The sequence below is a fragment of the Odocoileus virginianus genome, chromosome 24 (assembly GCF_023699985.2).
Source record: "Odocoileus virginianus isolate 20LAN1187 ecotype Illinois chromosome 24, Ovbor_1.2, whole genome shotgun sequence".
In the NCBI taxonomy this organism is placed as follows: Eukaryota; Metazoa; Chordata; class Mammalia; order Artiodactyla; family Cervidae; genus Odocoileus; species Odocoileus virginianus.
Window position 1 is genome coordinate 46,094,453 of NC_069697.1, and position 17,204 is coordinate 46,111,656.

The window sequence follows — 17,204 nt, forward strand, 5'->3', positions numbered from 1 at the left end:
TATGTGATGTATTTTGCTAGTTTGGAGGCTTTATATACATTGGATTGCATGTAGTCTCTTGAGACTATTTTTCATTTACCATTTTGTCTCTCAAAATATTTCTCGGTTGATGTGAGTACTTGTATTATTTTATTTTCACTGTCTTGTTGTGTGAACATGACGCCACTTATTTATTCATTTCCTTGATATTGGATCATTTCAACTGTTTCTTTTTTGTCTTTTTTTGCTTTTCCTTATTGTTTTTATTCATGAACAATGCTTCTATGTTTTTTTTTTTAACATGCTTTCTGATACAGATAAGCAAGAATTCCTGTGGCTTAGATATGGAATTACGGAGTTATAGGATATACACATTTACAGCCTTACGGGATAATGTAAATTGCTTTCCAAAGATCTTTTGCCAGTTGACACTTCTAAAAACAAAGAGTTCTCATGTGTGCACATTCTTGATAAAAGATTGTGTTGTCAGACTTGAAAACTTTTTCCTCTTCTCCTGGGTATAAAATGATCTCCCTGGTGGTCCAGTGAGATCTGGACCTTTGCAATGCAAAGAATCTGCTTGCGACGCAGGGGACACTTGTTCGATCTCTGGTCCAGAAATAGCCCACCTTCCACGGGGCAGCTAAGTTCAGGAGCAGCAACTCCTCTGTTTGCCTAGAGCCCGTGCTCCGCAACAAGAAAAGCCGTCGCAAGGAGAAGCCCGTGCGCCTCACTTAGAGAGGAGCCCCTGCTCACCGCAACTAGAGAAAGCCATGCACAGCAATCAAGAGCCAGTGTGGCCAAAAGTAAATCAATAAACTAATTAATTAAAAACAATTTCCCATTGTGGTATTAAAATTTTAACACTATTTTAACATAACAAGACATTCTGTGTTGTATATTGTATAATACAGAAATGTGTATTATATAATACAGAAAAGCAGAGATCATAACTGTACAGATAAATGTTCACAAAATGAACTTGTAGATGAAGAAACAGAGAAATAAAAAAGCACCCCAGTGACCTCCTTACCTTTGTTCCTTTCAACTCACTTTCAACTCACCTCACTCCTGAACACCCTAAAGAACCACTATCCCAACTTCTAACAGCATCAATTAGTGTATGTATGTACATCTCAGACTGCAATGCAGGAGACCCTAGTTCGATGCCTGGGTCGGGAAGTTCCCCTGGAGAAGGGATAGGCTTCCCACTCCAGTATTCATGGGCTTCCCTGGTGGCTCAGATAGTAAAGAATCTGCCTGCAAAGTGGGAGACCTGGGTTTGATCCCTGGGTTGGGAAGATACCCTGGAGGAGAACATGCAAGCCACTCCAGTATTCTTGTCTGGAGAATCCCCATGGACAGAGGAACCTGGCGGGCTACAGTCCATAGGGTTACAAAGGGTTGGACATGACTAGACAACTAAGCACATCTTTGCATCCATCTGTGTGCCTCAGTGTTGGGATTTTTGACATTCATGCATATTGTGCATGTGGTATTAATTTTGCATTCCCAGCAAGTTCACTGTAACTTCACCTCATCCTCTCTTTTTGTTCTATGACTCAACATATTTGGGACACAGCGGTTTAAAATTGCTGCCCTAAGCAGCTTAGAGACTTAAGTTCTGTTGTACGTCCAGAGGGAAAACACAGAGTGAGAGATGAAGGACATCAGAAGCCAGAAAGACAGCAAACCAGAATAAGAAGGAACAGGACAAAAAGTCCAAGGACAACTTTCAACGGCTGGGGAGCCTCTGAGTCTCCCGGCCATGTTGGTGGCCAGCTTTTATTCTAAGTCGACTTTCCATTCATTCACTGTGTGAGGCACTGAGGGTTGAGCAGGACACAGACCTTGCCCTCAGGAGACTCAGACTATGGGGGAAAGGACTGGCGCAGAGACAAACAAATAACTGCCATACAAAGCGACAGGACCTAAGCTGGGAAGGGTAGGACCTAGAGGGAATTATGAGAGTGACTCTGCTCCAGTGGGAGGGCTGCAGGAAAAACCGATCCAACAAGAAGCCCTTGGCCTTAGCTTTTACAGGATAAGGAGGAGTTTGCTGGGTAAACAGAAGTATAAAGACAGAAGAGACTCCAGACATGGGGAATAACATGCGAAGGAGTCAGGTCTAAGAAAGGAGAGTTTAATTATGGACTCTGAAAGTCTTTATCACTGAATCCGCAGCAGAGTACATACGCAGGCCAAGCTATGGTTTTTCCAGTTGTCATGTGAGAGCTGGACGATAAAAAAGGCTGAATGCTGAGGAATTGATGCCTTCAAACTGTGCTATTGGAGAAGACTCTTGAGAGAGTCCCTTGGACAGCAAGGAGATCAAATCAGTCCATCCTAAAGGAAATCAGTCCTGAATAGTCATTGGAAGGACTGATGCTGAAGCTGAAGCTCCAATACTTTGGCCACCTGATGGGAAGAGCCAACTCATTGGAAAAGACCCTGATGCAGGAAAAGACTGAAGGCAGGAGGAGAAGGAGATGACAGAGGATGAGATAGTTGGTTGACATCACGGACTCAATGGATATGCATTTGAGCAAACTCTGGGAGATGGTGAAGGACAGGGAAGCCTGGCATGCTGGCCTGTGGGGTTGCAAAGAGTTGGACATGACTGAGTGACTGAATAGCAGGCACTGAATATTGAAGACTTATGAAGAATTTTGATCATAAAGCCCCCTGTACACCATGGTAAGGATTTAGAACTTGTCTATTAAACCACTGAAGTATTTTGTATAGCGTATAACAACACCGAATCAGTGTTTTGGAGGAAGTGAGGAGAACTGATTCACGTGTAGCAGACTGACCAGAGGGTAACTAGTCCGATTTGCAGACAATTTCCTGCTTACTCCATTCTTGCTCTGTTCTATTCTCCACCTGCTTCATACTCTTTACTGAAGTATCATTCCCCCTGGGTAGTTTTACTTGACAGTAGAAAGTAGTTCTTATGACTTGGGTAATGGAGGTGAAGGAAAGAGAATGAATTCAATTTAAGGGCTCAATGGGAAGGTTGGGCCTGGGATGGAGGCTGGATTACTAAAGAGGGATGGAGTCCTCTGGGGTGGCAAAGTGGTGAAGAAACTTTTTTTAAGGATAAGTCAGCGCCTTGGGAAGTGAGATCAACTCTATAGCAGAACTGAGTTGAAGAGGAAATACTGTGAGGTCAGTGTGAGAACCCTTCATAAATGTAAGGGGTTGACCAGCAGGAAATTGACGGTGACGCGACAGCCATGATTGTAGATGTCATAACCTATAAACACACCTATACACCTATACACATGTCATAACCTATAAGCACACCTATGAACACCTATATACATATAACCTATACACACATAACCTATAAACACACCTGTACACACCGATACATCTATACACACAAGCTTGAAGAAAGGCGGCTTTCTGCAAAAAGGGGGAGGAAAAGAGCCAGGAAGTGACACTGGGGGCTAAGAGAATGACAGTATTGTTCCAAGTTCCATGGCCATGGTGTGTAGGGGGATGGCTTATCTCCATAGAAGAGTTCCAAGGAGAGCAGTTTCATTGTGGGAAAGCCAGGTGCCATTAGGGAAAGACAAGGGGAAAATGAAGGAAAACATTTTTAAAAAAGAACTATTTTTTTCTTTTTCTTCATTGTGATGGTTAATTTTGTGTGTCAGCAGGAGATTGTTTTTGGATGGGATTAACATTTAAATTGGTGAATGATGAATAAGCAAATTGCTTCTTTGATGGGAGTGGGCCTCATCCAATCAGTTCAACGCTTGAATAGAACAAAAAAGACCCAGTCTCCTCTTGAGCAAGAGTGAATTCTCCTGCAGATGCCTTTGGATGTCTCACACCACTGGTTTCCTGAGTCTCCTGCTTATCAACCCAGACTGCAGATTCTGGGCTCGTCAGACCCCATCAATGTATGAGTCAACTTAAAAGAAACCTCTTTGTCTACACATCCTATTGGTTCTCTTTCTCTGGAGAACTCTTAACTCTTTCAGATTTTTCTTGTGTAGTATTTGACACGACCTCAATCTATGGAGAGATGGGGGATTTGGGAGTGTGTTTACAAGCAGCAAAGGTTGCAGAGAGCAGAAGGCAAGCATTTTGGAGGGCATACAACCATGGATGGTCAATTAAGTCTTTGAAATAAGTGACAATGCATAGAAACTAGGAAGTTTGTGTGATGAGAAGCTGCACTATATTAAACTAAATTACTGTTCTTCCCACTAGAAACTGCAAACCCCAGAAGAGCTTGGAAAAACTCCAAAGGCTGTGTAATTGAGATGCCGCTTTTACCCTTAGGAAAGAACCGCTATTAGCCTCCTTAGATCACTTCCAAAAGCCACTGGGCTGAGACCTCCTCGCTCAGCACTGGGACCATGGTAACTCAGGGCCTGGGTCCTCAAAGACCTTTGACTCCTCCCTTCCTTCTCTGAACAGCAGGTTCAGGTGCGTTAATCTCTGTGATATTGTGGCACAGAAGTTTGTCACGCCTCCTGAACATAACACTCAAGCTGCGTGTGTTCCCGCTTAAATCTCTCAGGTAGAGGAGGCCACCATGTGGGGTCCATATTTTACAGCCACAGGAGACAACTGTCCCTTTCCTAATTGGCCTGCAGCAAGGCTGCGACCATCTCCTCTTCTGCCAGAACTCATCTATCTGGGAAATGTGGCTCACTATGACTGAGCCTTCCTACTGGTAACGAGATGAATTGTCTTCAGGATGCCTAAAGGACGCTGCTAAAACCCCCTGATTTTTTCCTGCATAGTCTAGCACGGTACCTGGAATTTCCACCATTAGGGATCACTTTAAAATGATGACAACAAAAACCTCCTTCTAGGTCTCTGTTCCCAAAGCCTACGATATCAGGAGGGGAGCCAGGAATGAAGGATGATGTTTGATTACACGTAATTATCTTATTTTCTCCTAAGGCCCATTCAGAGAAAGGAAACATTATTGCCTCAGTTCCTCAGCTTTTTCTTTGTTAAAAAGTTAAGTAATTCTTAGTAACATAGAGGATGTTTTATCTAGGTGCTTCTGGTATTAACAATTCACCTGTTATTCATATTCTTATAATGATACATTTTATCAATAAAACTTTGCAAGTATACAAGTGTACAGTACCATCAGAAATATTACATAAAACCTTCTCTATAAGATAATGCAGTTCATATATCTTGAAGGGACTTACATTTTGAGAAGACTCACATGAATATCTTCCCACTTGCACACGCTGACGCTCATCTCCATCATCATCACCTCAGTGTCCTTCCCGTTGATTTGAGGCTGGGCCATCATCTTCAGGGCCAAGAGGTGCAGGTTACTATTAAAATGCAAAAGATGAATAATCAAGTCATTATGAACTGCTGAAACCTTAGAAGGAATTATATTTATCAAATTTGATCAGGAAAGCAGCCAAGAGTCTGAGGGACTGTGATTCAAGAAAGGTGAGTAGGCTTTGCTGAGGAATAGAATAAAAGGGGAGTGAAAGGATGTCATGTCTGGAGTTCTTCAAGGAGACATGGAAGTGCTGATGCCCCATAGGAAGGCCTCTCTGGAGCCGGAGCTACATGAACACTCAAGTGTAGGTGGGGTTTCTGCTTGGCAAGAGGGCCATGTGGATGGAGAGAGATGGAGCGAGACCTGAAGCTGGGGAAAATGAGAGTCATCTTCCCTGTTCTTCCTGGGACCAGAAGCTTCATTTACTTAAATGAAGTTCTACTGTCTGGGGCAGGCAAGAGAACAGCAAGAAGAGTCAGTGTGGCCACTGTAGGTGAACACAGAAAATATGCACTCTCCTTAAAGGTGTGAGTTGAAGGCTTCTGAGATAGACTCTAACAGAAATTATGAAACAAAAATAAAGTGGCAGAAAGAAAGCAGACAGACACAATAAAGCTAATGACGAGGGGTAGCTTGAACAGGGGTTGATGGCGGCAGGGGGAGGAACAGGGAGAGAATAGAAAGAGATTAATTCATCATCACAGGCCTAAAGAGCTCAGATAAAAATCCCAGCAGCCCAGAAACTTCTGAGGTATATACACAAAATGAAAGTCTTAGAAAAGACACACTTACTCAAAGAGAAGATCAGAAGGGACATGTGGTCATCTGACTAAATGAACACACTGCAGGGTGTTTTGTGGTGCATCAGTCCAGCAAGAAAATAAACAGTGATGTATCTGATGTTCTCTTTTCTGACTAATCTAGTTCTATGATAAGAGATCTCTTCATGGAAAAAATGTAATACTGTGGCTGAGAGTGCATCTCAGAAACACTTTCATAATGTCACATAATTTCTAAGTGAATCCCCCAACCTATACACATGGCTGGATGGCATCACCGACTCGATGGGCATGAGTTTGAGTCAACTCTGGGAGTTGGTGATGGACAGGGAAGCCTGGCGTGCTGCGATTCATGGGGTCGCAAAGAGTCGGACACGACTGAGTGACTGAACTGAACTGAACTGATACACATAAAGAGTAAGAGGTATAGGAATAAACTACTTTGATCTGCTGCATTTAATGGTGATTTGATTGATTCTATTGTCTCTTAGTGCATGTGTTTCTTTATGTATCCCCCATCCCATCCCTTGTATCATTAATCAAAATTTTAGCATAATTCAGGAAAGTAATCCATTCCTCGTAATTTGGAGCCATGAATACTAATTATAGCTGTTATATTGCATACGCCTTATAGTCGTACAATTAAACAAATAATTACCTTTTATAGAACATTCTTCTAGAGAAAGCTCAAAACTTGGAGAGCCAAAGCACTGAATTAAACATGCATGCAAAGATCTAACCAAAGGAGACTCTGGAAGGGCTTATACTAGAAAAGGATTAATCCTCAACCTCACTCCACAAAAATATTTGGCATACCCAGTTTAATGTAGTCAGGGGACATCTTTTACTTAGCATCATAGAGAATCTAGAAACAAGAGAGCAAAACAACTTAGAAAGTTAGAAAGAACTTGGGAATTGATTTGGCACAGCTGCCTGTCTTTATGAAGATAAGGTATTAATATTTATACTTGGCAGATGAAGAGACTGAGGTCTGAGGCCACCCAGCTAGTCAATGGCCAAGAATCAGTTAAATCCTATGTTCTCATCTTTGGTACATGTTATCTAGAGTTCACAATTTGTTTTTTAAATTTATGATATTTTAGGAAAGTGGAGCGAAAACCTCAGTATATTAAATGAGAGAGTTCAGAAGGAAGATTCAGGGAAAACATACTCTTATCAAAAGCATAACACAGAAATGTATAGCTATATGATGCAGCACAGAAGACCTTAAAGAAAAAAGGCTTTCTTCAGTTACGGTGCAGGAAGAGGAGGAAGGAAATACTTGTAACCAGCTTTTTATGATTTGCGTTCATCTTTCAAATTTTTCTTCTGTATTATTTCACAGAAGCACGGTAGAGCTCTTCACCAAAAGACCAAACAATTTGGAATTGCTTTCCTCTATTACAAAAACATTGCTACTGAAAGTTTCCCTAGGCTGTTGAAAGAAAGTGTTACCATTTTTCCATATGGCGTGAATATATTTAATATATATTTTATTATATTATGTTTTAAAATATAATTGATGTTCAATAGGATGAAAGAATTATGAACAAAATAACAAATTCTCTTTCTTGTTAGACTGTGACGGAAAGATCAAATTGCTTCTTTGCTTAAAATATATTTTAATATGTTAGTCAAAAGTAGGTGGGATAATTTTCCTTTGTGTTAGAATTAATTTCATATTCACTTTTCTTTTGGAAAGTCTGGAAACTAAAATGTGCTTTGGAGTAAACTTCATAGGATTTATCGTGGATAGGACAAATTTAGTTACTGTATAAAACTTGTAATAAATTAGTTTTTATTGAAGTATAGTTGATTCATAATATTTTAGGTGTACATCATAGTGATTCAGTATTTTTACAGGTTATAATCCATTATAAATTACTAGAAAATAATGACTATACTTTCCTGTGCTATATAGTATATCCTTGTTGCTTATTAATTGCCTACCATAGTAGTTTGTTTTCGGTTAATCTCATACTCTTCTCCACCCCGCTCTCCCTTTTTGTAGCCACAAGTGTTTTTTTCCTACATCTGTGAATATGTTTCTATTTTACATATACACTCATTTGTATTATTTAGATTCCACATATAAGTGATATCATGTTAATACAATGTTTTTCTTTATCTGTTTTCACTAAGCATAATATTCTCTGGGTCTACCCACACTGTTGCAAATGGAAGTATTTCATTCTTCTTACAATTGAGTAGTATTCCATTGTTTATAAATACAACATCTTCTTAATCCAGTCATCTATTGATGAACACTTGGTTTGCTTTCATAACTTGGCTATTGTAAATATTGCTGCTATGAACATTGGGGTACATGTATCTTAACAAATTAGTTGTTTTATTTTTTCTGAATATATACCCAGGAGTGGAACTGCTGAGTCATATGATAGTTCTATTTTTAGATTTTTGAGGCACTTCCATCTTGGCTATTGGTATTCCATAGTGGCTGCACCAAGTTACACTCCCACCAATAGTGTGCAAGGGGTCCCTTTTTTCTGCACCTTTTCAATATTTATTTTCCGTGGTCTTCTTGACGATAGCCATTCTGACAGGTATGAGGTGGTATCCCATTGTTTTGATTTGCAGATAAAGGACAGATCTTTTATCTTCACAAAAAATTTGAATTGACCAAACATTATAAGGCTAAGAAGACAAGGAATGACCTTCTGGACAAAAAGAATCAAAGTTATAGAACTTGAGGCAACTATAAAGATCATCTTCTTGCCTGTACATAGAATTACAACTGAATGTGAGGCTCTTTTTGGACAGGGAGGCTTGATGTGCTGCAGTCCATGGGGTTGCAAAGAGTCAGACATGACTGAGCAACTGAACTGAACTAATGAGGTTTTTTATTTAAATACAGAAAAGTATGTGCTACTCTGAGAAAATGTTCTTGCATTTCCAGCTGGAAATGAAACATCTAAGCAAGTTTTAAGCAATTGAAAGAAATAAAAAATGCTCATCAATGGAAGTTTTAGTGGGCTAGTAGAGTATCTCCATGAATAATTTACATATACTGCCTATTCAAGATGTCTTTGAAATACAATGATGAACTAGGTGAAAATTTTCGTTCTCCTCAAATGACTAATTAGTTTTAGATTGAATTGAGTAAGTCTTGCTTCATGATAGAATAATGAATAAACTCAGAATCTGAGCTTCAACAAAATCTTAGGCATCAGTTAATACCACTTGCATTATTACATTATTTACATTGAAATTGACAAAACAGTTCTTTGAATATGTCATTTCACCTCTCATCTTGATAACCTCATTTTGGTAAGGTACAGGGTGTATCATTTCATCTATCGTAGGTAGAGTAGGGACTTCTCTGGTGGCTCAGATGATAAAGGATCCTTCTGCAGTGGAGGAGACCTGGGTTTGATGACTGGGTCAGGTCATCCCCTGGAGAAGGGAATGGCTGTTGCTCCAGAATTCTTGCCCGGAGAATTCCATGGACAGAGGAGCCTGGCAGGCTACAGTCCCTGGAGTTGAAAAGAGTCAGATACAACCGAGAGGTACAGAGAGTTTAGATAATTTGCTATAACTAATTCTGGATTATGATGTTCTCTTCTTCTTAACACATAATGTCTTTCTAATAAGAATTTTTCAAGCTGGGGACATGGAGTCACAGGTTAATCTAATATACACATATAAGTATATAAAGATATACATTCTGGATCTTTTGGTTGACTACTTTATAACTGAACAAAGTTTCAGTGCTCAAAATTACCTTGGTGTTTCTTTTTTCATTTCTATTGAGAGTCAAGGTCAAAAGATTTTAAGTCTTGTTGTCAGAACAAAAGCTTGTGATAGCTGAATCAAAGGGAAGCACAGGGAAAATTGGTCATCACAAGGTCAGAACTGTCAGAGCTACGCCATGTTCAGGAGCCTGCATTATAGGAATCTGTACCACAGGCATTTTACGACTAATGTACTGAGCAACTTATAATTAACAGCAAGTAGGGTAGTAAACAAACAATGAACAAATACTCTCATGTGATTTCAGTAACAACTGGATTAAAAATTGATTTAATGCAGATTTTAATAATACAACAGAGCTAATTTAAATTGAACTAAAAGGATTTACATAATTTAAGAGAATAAATTAAAATCACCATTGACAAGTGAAGGCTTGCAGGATAATATATGTGAAGTGATGTTATTCTGAGATAGCTGATAATGAGATTTTTAAAGACAATTTTCTATATTCTACTTTTGTGAACAAGTATCTCTGTACTTGAGTCATGAAGCTAAAAATACAAATATGAATTGAATCTAGAAATGGCTAAGACAGATAATCTTTCTGTGATTAACCTCAACATTGTTAATTTGCTTTCAGAAAACTACATTTATTACATTACTCCATGAAAATTGATATACTGAATAAGTAGAACTCCTGAGAAGCAAATTAACTACATTTTTGTCTTCCGTTGTTGCTTAAAATATATTTGGTGGGGACGAACATTCCCTTCTATGAGTGATTCATGAGACCAGGCCTAGACCTACAGCATATTATAGTCCATTCACTCGCTCAAATAAAAAAAAAAAGTCATCTGGTCTCTTTAAATTGCAAAGAGTCTTAATTTTGTATTTACAGGGGGCTTCTTATTTCAAGAGGACTCTTTCTGTTATGTCAAGAAAAAGAGCAGTTTCTTTAATAAATGGTGACTACTTTGTGAAGGAGGTAATCTCTCTTCTGCTGGTTCTTTGATATTATTTTGTTTCATTGGGGTCCTTATCTTCGCTGCTTTCCTCCTTTCTTCACAAAGCCTATCAGGACCACCTCTTGAAGATCTCCCCTCTTTTCTAGAAGTGAAATCTTCCCAAGGGTGCCCTGGCTCACCCTATAGACTTTAGGTCCCTTTCATTTGCCCACCACACTGCCCTCCTTCCTCAGGAGCCAGAACTCGGCTACCACCCCACACGGCAACTCAGAGAATTCTTGCGGGAAGGACAGAGGCCTGGATGTGTCCTCACTGGTGACCCTTGCTCAGCATGACTGCAACCCTGAGTCTGCTGCCCTGGCTTCTAGATTCTGCACCCCCTACACTCCTAGTCCAACTGCGGGCTCCTGGACAACGCTGCCGGTCTCTGATGTTTAACTCCTCACATAGGTGTACACTGAAGAAATTTGTAGTATTTTCTATCTTCTAATTGTGCAGTAGGCAATGGGTGATTTTACTTGCTTACCCTGTTGATCTGTGTGGCTTTAAAAAGTCACTTAAAAGAGATTAAAATGTATGTAACTGACATTATCCTATGGAAACTGAAAGGTTCCAATTATCTTTGAGAAGAAAAGTAAACATAATTTAGAAAGATCAACTGTTAAGAACGGATGCTATCTCATATCATTCCTGCACCCTCTTATAGCAACAATTTTTTTTAATCTTCAGAGAAAATTAGTCATTTCAACATGAGTAAATTAAAACAGATGGCTTTATGGCTATTTTAAAATGCCATTTCCTTCACCCTCTGTTTACACATACTTCTAAATTTGGGTTTAATCTATGAAATGCTGAAAATAACCTGGTGTTAACTGTTGGGATACAGGGTTTAATAAATTCAGTGGTCACTCATTTGGAGAATTAAAATTCATGGAGCTTTCTTAATTACTGATTACCCTTGCATAAAGAAAAGAGATAGAGACCATCTTAAAGGCTGCTTTTCTCCTGGTAGACTAGGAGATGAAATACTACTACAAACTGGAAAACTTTATGAGTTCATATGTTTGAATTATTTCAGCATGTATTTTCAGGTCTACTGTAATCCGAGGCTCAGTACATTTATCTTGGAGCATGCAATTTTAAAGTTATTACTATAACTAGTCATTATATTTTTCAAATCTAATTCTATACTCAGTGTATGCTAAAGATCCATTGACATCAGAGTAATTTAATTTAGAATTTATGCAGGGTCTTTATCAAAATCTATTGTTCACTGAAAAAAAAAAAAAAAACAACCATTACCTGAGTCTAACCGAAATAAAAAGATGCTTCAAAACCTATTACCTTTAAAAAATAACTTAATATAGCTTTAACCTTAATAATAATATTTAAGATCAGTTTTGTTCTGGAATTATGCTCATAGAGCACAACCATGCCAATTATTCTCTAGTGCTTTTTGTAATCATTTGAAACACTAAAAGTATTCAGAAGAATGTAACAATAATCAAATGTTCTATTTATACTGGCTTTTACTCTAAGAAAACTAGAATTTCCTTGTCACAGAAGAAGCTGTTTGATAATACACTAATAATCAACCAAATCAACCAAACACTATTAACTCAGTGTCTTATGTGTGGCTGTGCAAAGAGTGGAAAGATGAAAGTAACAGGTGCCGTAACTTTAAGAAGAGTCCATAGTTTCAAAGAAGATAACAGAAGACTAAACCAGTTATAAACACATGAGTGTGAATCTTACCATAATAAAGGGAGAGCTTGCCAAAGTATTTAATGGTATAATTAGTTAGCCCTTGCTTGTGGGAAGGCACTAACTGCGCTGTACAGCCAGTTTTGTGTTGTCATTTTATTATGGGTTCTGGAAATGTGTTCCCTAGGGATATTTTGGGCTTCCAGGTGGCTCAATGATAGAGACTCTGACTGCCAATGCAGGAGAAGTGGGCTTGATCCCTGGGTCAGGAAGATCCCCTGGAGAAGGAAACGGCAACCCACTCCAGTATTCTTTCCTGGGATATCCCATGGACAGAGGAGTCTGGTGGGCTGCAGTCCATGGGGTCGCAAAGGAGTCAGACACGACTTAGCAACTGAACAATTCCACCACCAACAAATATATTAAGGAAGTACGAAAGAGACACAGATCATCTCTGAAAAGGGAGACTAGGAAAGGACTTAAAGAAAGGTAAGCCATGTAGATAATGATGAGTAAAAAGCCAGACATTTAATTTCTGCTCCAACACTTATAAATGGAATAACAGTAATAATCAAACATTTATTAAATGTTCACTACCTGGCTGCACTATGCTAAACATTGTACACATGTTACTTTTTAAATCCTATTATTAATTTGAAAATATTATTATTAGAATATAAAACTCACAGATGAGGAGAGCTGTGAGTTGAAGAAGTTAGGCAACTGGTTCAAGTTCACACAGGAAGTGTCAAGATTTGAAGCCAGGAGCTGGGCTCTTCATCACTACATCAACTGCCTCCCTTTTATAAGGGCAGATAAGGGGGAGTCTTTGAGCCTTAATTCCTTCATTTTTAAATTGGGAATAAGAAGATTAATGTCACTGGTTTGCTAAAGATCGAGTGAAATCATTTGGAAAATCTCTAGTCCAGTACATGGAGTAATGGCTTAAAAATGGTTGTAAATAATTACTGACAGTTTAGGAAAGAATAAAATTTGGGATGCAGCTTGAAGAATGTGTGTGGCAGGTAGAAAGGGAGGTCACTGGAAAAGTTGGAAGCATACAAAACAAAGGATGAAGAACCACCACGTAACTGGAACACAGGTGTGGTTAGGGATTGGTAAGTCAATACTTTCCGGAGCAGACTTATGTCAGTTAGGAATACTAATCTTCCGAGTGTTCAGAACCCAACAGAACTGACCTAAACCGAAATGAAAATTAGTGAGTTGAATGGTCCTGGGGGAGACCCCCGATACAGGCCCAGCGTGCTTTAGGACTCAGACACTATCACCATCCTAATCTTTCAGTTCTGCTTTTTCTACCTGCAGGTGGGCTCTCTTGACTGGAATAAACTTGAATAAACTTGCTGCAGGAGTCCTAAGCCTCATATTTTCATAGCTCCAAGCAAAAGAGAGTCCAGCGTATGCAGTAGAAGTCCCAAGGTTCCCTTTGGTCTGATAAGATTGAGTTTTCTGCTTTCTTTCATTTTCCCCAACTAATAAGGGTGTCAGAGAAATGAGGTATATTTAAGAGTGGAATAAATCTCAGCAAAACAGGTGACTGAGATTTATAGGGGATGTGAGAAGGAAATGGCAACCCACTCCAGTACTCTTGCCTGGAAAATCCCATGGACAGAGAAGCCTGGTAAGGCTACAGTCCATGGGGTCGCAAAGAGTTGGACACAACTGAGCAACTTCACTTTCCTTTCACTTTGTTTCAAAAGAAAATCAGGTCCTCTGGCCTGATTTTGAGTTGGGATGGATGGGAAGATAACTTTCTAGGTCTTCAAGACAAATTGATAGTGCATTTGACAATAGAATCATTAAAGGTTTACATTTTAATAAAAAAAATTTTTTTAATGGAAGAGATACAGCTGGAAGCTTTATGAAGAGCAACCTTTTAACAGTGTGATGGTGTGTTTAATGGAAGAAGTTTGGAGGGCTGAAACCAGGAAGCTATTTAAATATGGGTGAGTGGTAATAAGAATGTGACCCAGTGTGGTGTGGGAAAATAAAAGAGGAAATGTGAAACAGATATCCAGAAGCAGAGTCCACAAAGATTTATAAGTAACCAGAAGCAGTGTACCTGCTAATGTGCATGAAATGATTATTGATCATCTGTTGGGAGTTAGATGATAAAGATGAGATAGTTCAAGACAGACCTTGGAGAACTAACTAAACTTAAGCTGCTACACAAAGAAGAACCAAGAAAGAGGAGTCAGAGTAAGAAGAAGGGAATCAAAAGCCAATCATGTCAAAACCAGGTGCGTGGGATCTGGAAACAAACTATCTTGGACTCAAATACTGGCTTAAATACACACTCATGACCTTGGGGAAATTCATCTCTTTTTGGTTCAATTTTCTTAACCACAAGTCAGGGACTGTTTTGGGCTAGTGCCTCAGGAGGTACCTTGAGAAGTAACTGCTCAAACATATTAGCTATGAAAAGAAATACAGGCATATCTTGGAGATATTGTAAGTTCAGTTCCAGACCATCACAATAAAGTGAATAGGGCAATAAAGAGGATTGCATGAACTTTTTGCTTTTTCAGTGCATATAAAAGTTATGTTTACACTATACTTTAGACTATTAAGTGTGCAATACATTATGTCTAAAAATCAATGTACATACCTTAACTTAAAAATACTTTATTGCTAAGTGCTATCAACTGAGCTTTCAGTTGATAATGGTACTTCATTTGAATTGAAGTAGTGACATCAAAGATCACACAGCACTATATCAAATATAATAATAATAATGAGAGTTTGAAATATTGTGGAAATTACAAAACTGTGGCAAAGAAACATGAAAAGCAAATGCTACTGTAAAAATTGTACCAATAGACTAGCTCAATACAGAGTTGCCACAAACCTGCAATTTGTAAAAAATGCAGTATCTATGAAACTTAATAAAGTGAAGCACAATAAAATGGTGTATGCCTGTAAACAGAGATTTTCAGAAGGGGATGATCCACACTATTAGCTGGAGGAAAAGTTGAAAAAGGCCATATAATGATTTATAGACCTTATGATTTTTAATAGGACAATTTCTAATAGGGTTAAAGTCACACTGCAGATGATTTAGGATATTCTTAAGAATAGAAACTTCTTGTTGATGATTAGGAGTTGTGAATTTGTGTTATTTATAACAATAGATAGAAATTAAGTATGGTGAGCTGACATTGACAGGACTGAGCAACTTTCACTTTCATGATGAAATCTGTCTTTTAAAGGCACTCTCCAGCTTATATGTATAATAGATTTCAAGACCTGTGAAGTGAAGTGAAGTGAAAGTCCCTCAGTCATGTCCGACTCTTTGCGACCCCACGGACTATACAGTCCATGGAATTCTCCAGGCCAGAATACTGGAGTGGGTAGCCTTTCCCTTTTCCAGGGGATCTTCCCAACTCAGGGATTGAACCCAGGTCTCCCACATTGCAGACGGATTCTTTACCAGCAAAGCCACAAGGGAAGTCGAAGAATACTGGAGTGGGTAGCCTATCCCTTCTCCAGCAGATCTCTCGTGCATTGCAGGCAGATTCTTTACCAACTGAGCTATGAGGGAAGCCCTGTCAAGACTCACTACTTCTCTAATAAAGTAGGACAGTAGTTCAGTTAAAGTACTGAAAAATAAATCCACTGAGTAAATGATTTCAAAGAACTGCTAACTAGAGGCCATTACCTCATTCAGAAGTTGTCGTTAAATGCAGAGGACCACCAGCCCCAGAAAGTCCAAGAAGAGCCAAATATTGACTTTAGGTCATAGTTTGGAACAGTATAGGATTCTTATTTTTTGAACTTCTATAAAATATTCTACTCCTATCATGATTATTACTGGCTACCATATTTTGAGCTATTACAAGGCTATTAAACACTTCATTACACATTCTGTCATTGAATCATCTATACAGTCCTAAAGAATTATCAATTTTTGATAGTGGAAACAAAGCCTCAGAGAGTTAAAACTTAGTAATTTTCCTACCTTGCTCAAGATCTCACAGCTAGCAAGTGGACAAATGCAAACGGATCTTACTCTAGAGCTCAAGCTGAGAATCCCTGGGCCATACTATCTTACATTCTGTCAGAAACACCAGAGCTGAGGTCCAGAAGAACAACAATAAACAAGTCACTAAACACAGAGAATTTCCACGTGGGAAGGGACTCTGCAACACTCTTGACAAAATGAACCCTCTGGGGACTTTGGGTTCCTTTCATTGGAACGCTCTAGACTTCCTGGATCTTACCCAGGGAAGGCAAGTTTTCAGCCATTATTTCTTCCCTAGGACATCTATAATATCAATTAGTATGCTTGATATTGTTTTGTAAGTCCCCTAAAGCTATCTTCACTTTTTAAAATTCGTTTTTCCTTTCACTGCTCTGATTGAGTGAGTTCTACAACCCTATCTTCGAGTTTACTGATATGTCTATGATTACCTTTTCTTGAGTGCTACATACCCCATTTTATGGCTAATAAACCATCCAGTTTGGGTTTACTGACCCACATCCACTGGATCAATTTTCTTGGAATATGATGTAACGACTAAGAGTTGTATCTCAACTCTGACCATAAAGGGAGACCCTGGTAGCTCAGATGGTAAAGCATCTGCCTGCAATGTGGGAGACCTGGGTTTGATCCCTGGGTCGGGAAGATCCCCTGGAGAAGGAAATGGCAACCCACTCCAGTACTCTTGCCTGGAAAATTCCATGGATGGAGGAGCCTGGTAGGCTACAGTCCATGGGATTGCAAAGAGTCGGATACGACTGAGCAACTTCACTGACTGACTGACTTCTGAC

General features: G+C 39.0%; 1 long non-coding RNA gene across 2 annotated transcripts in view; it reads right to left on the reverse strand.

Moving 5' to 3' along the window:
* Positions 1-17,204, reverse strand: part of LOC139030932 (uncharacterized) — a 203,812-nt gene that overhangs the window by 158,955 nt on the left and 27,653 nt on the right. For both annotated transcript variants that reach the window (XR_011483376.1, XR_011483375.1), the window contains exon 2: positions 5,166-5,297. This is a non-coding gene — a long non-coding RNA (uncharacterized lncRNA). The remainder of the gene's footprint in view (positions 1-5,165; positions 5,298-17,204) is intronic.